Raw genomic sequence first — 2606 nt, forward strand, 5'->3', positions numbered from 1 at the left:
ATATTAAGGTAGTAAAACCGAAATCAAACATCCCATAAACATACATAGCAATAAGATAAAATCAATTAAGCACAGGCTATGTAAACCGAAAACTATCATAGGAAAAATTATTAATCAAATAATTTTATTCATAATAGTTTTATTCATAATAGACCAATACAATCAATGAAATAAATCACATATTGATGTCTATTATACTAGATTAAGTAGTACAACAAATAACTTAATCTCTAGTGGTGCTCTTGTTGTTCACTGAGGTCTCTTCAGTGTTCAAACTCTTAAATCATGTCTCCAGGGACTTGTCCGCAACCTCTTATTGTTTTTCAAGTTCTTCAATTAGAGCTTTGAGCTCAGTAAGAATTCATCTTGTTCCTTCGTAATTCTCTTTTACCCAATCTTGATGTCGAATGGTCATGGCAAGATTGGTTTTTAGTTCATCAAAACCTTGGATATATTGAGACATAATATCATAACGAATCCATTGGGTTTTGGTTGGATCTTGTTTGTTGTAAGCCAATAGACATGATTCATCTTGTGATCCAACTGAACTATTAGAGTCATAATCAGACATAATGCCTTTCTTCTTTCTCTCTGTATTGATTCCTTGACAACCCTTAACCTTTTGAGATTCCTCCTTATTAGTATTTGAGACACTGCGAGTTACCGGAGGCATGATCTATTATGTTCGAATATAAAGGATTCCTCAGGGTTTTGAATACAGACAAGAAAAAGTTTCTCCTCTTAAAAGAGACAACTTTAGGACCAAAAGACTTCTGGAAAATCCGAAAATATATTTTGTTCCCTTAATATGAGAAACTTAAGTTGGAAGGTTTATTAAAAACATCTGAAAATTCCAAATAACTCCAATTTGGAGAAACATGTTTAAACATGAACTTTTTATAGACTGCGATGGATTCGCAGCTACCCATATACTATCACAGAGTTTTTCTGATAAACTACTACACAAGGTACATGTGCTCCTGTTTTATTGTGCCTTTCCCATCAAATATTACGAGCACAAGAAGATGAGAAAGCACAACATATGATACAACTAAGTTGCATCGGAGTAAGATTTTTCCAGCTTACAGTGAATATCAGAAACATAGTTCATGTTTCTTTTAGGGAACTTCTGCCCAAAATATTTTCTCCCAAGACGATGATCTTTTCTAACTCTAGAGGTATGATCATGTGGAGAAAATGTACTAATGTGAGAATTCTCGGAGACAGCTAGATCTCTCTTAATTCTTTCAATGAGATGTTCATAAGATTTTCTCATTATAAGGACTTCCTTATTATTCACATTAGTGTGATCATTTGAAACAACTATCGGAAAATCCCGATTGTTTCTTTTGGCAGAGATTCTCTCTTTCCCTTCCTTCTGAAGTCGTTCCTCATCAAAACCAGAATTGTTTCGATATGGGTGTGGAGGAACCTTTGTCCAGAAGCGATTATCAACTCTTTCCTCTGACTCCTTTGAGTTGATCTTATTGGGATGTAGTATAATCTGTCTTTCTACTTAGGAATAATCTTTCAGTTTTTTAAGACAAGAAACTGTCTTCAAAATCTTTACCACCGTATGTTGAAGAAGAATAAGTTTCCTGTCAAGTGACTGAAAAATGTATTCCTTAGAATCACCACGAAATCGGTTTAAAGTTTCCTTTGGACAAGATTTCGTGTGATCATCAGTAGATCTAGAAGTTGGTTTTTCATCCTATTCTAACTTGATGTAGTTAAGCAAACTACCGTCATCTTGATCTGTTTCAGATGTGATTAAACCGGTTTTATCACAATCTGTAGAAGTCGAGCAAGTACTTTCAGTTTCCTCATCATAAGAAATCACAACAGCATCATTATTCAGAATCATAGGACGTATCTCTTTATCAGTAAGAGATTTACCAAGAGCTTCTAGTTTGACAGCGAGATCCATTTTCTCTTTGGCTAGACAGTTCAGTTGAATGTCTTTTTCTCTAATATCCTGCTTAAGAAGATTTGACTCTGTCTTTAAAATAAACACTTTAGAAGACAGAGATTGTATAGGCTTTAGGAGTTTTACCAACTCTTTATCAGCATCTTCTTTTTCTTCAGAAAAAGACATAGATGTTTTCGTAACTCCTGGATCATGAGTCAACGAAGTATTAACATCTTCAACTTTTGAGAATTCAAACTATTGCATAACGTTAACTGAATCGGACATTAGATTCAATTCTTATAGATTGGATCGCACCAAACACATATTGTTAGATCTTTTCGTGTTTGCCTACTCTGATACCAATTGAAAAGGCGAGGGTACCCAAATATACCTCAAGCTAAAACTTTTCCTACCTATAAGTCCTTTCTCCGAAAGTGATTGTCTATGGATTGAGTCGAGACAATACAACTAATCGGTTCACACTTCGTGTGATCAGCTATGGATACGAGATCAAGATATATAACAACGAAGTATGTTTACTTGATACAAAGGTTCGGACTTAACCAAACACAATAGGATTGCTTATCAAGTAAATATGAATTAACGTTTATGAAATTTACTTTAATTATAATAAAACAATTATAATGCGGAACATAAAAGTAAATGACACAGCAAGATTTTGTTAACGAGGAAATTG

This window comes from Papaver somniferum, chromosome 6 (genome assembly GCF_003573695.1).
Source record: "Papaver somniferum cultivar HN1 chromosome 6, ASM357369v1, whole genome shotgun sequence".
Taxonomy (NCBI): domain Eukaryota; kingdom Viridiplantae; phylum Streptophyta; class Magnoliopsida; order Ranunculales; family Papaveraceae; genus Papaver; species Papaver somniferum.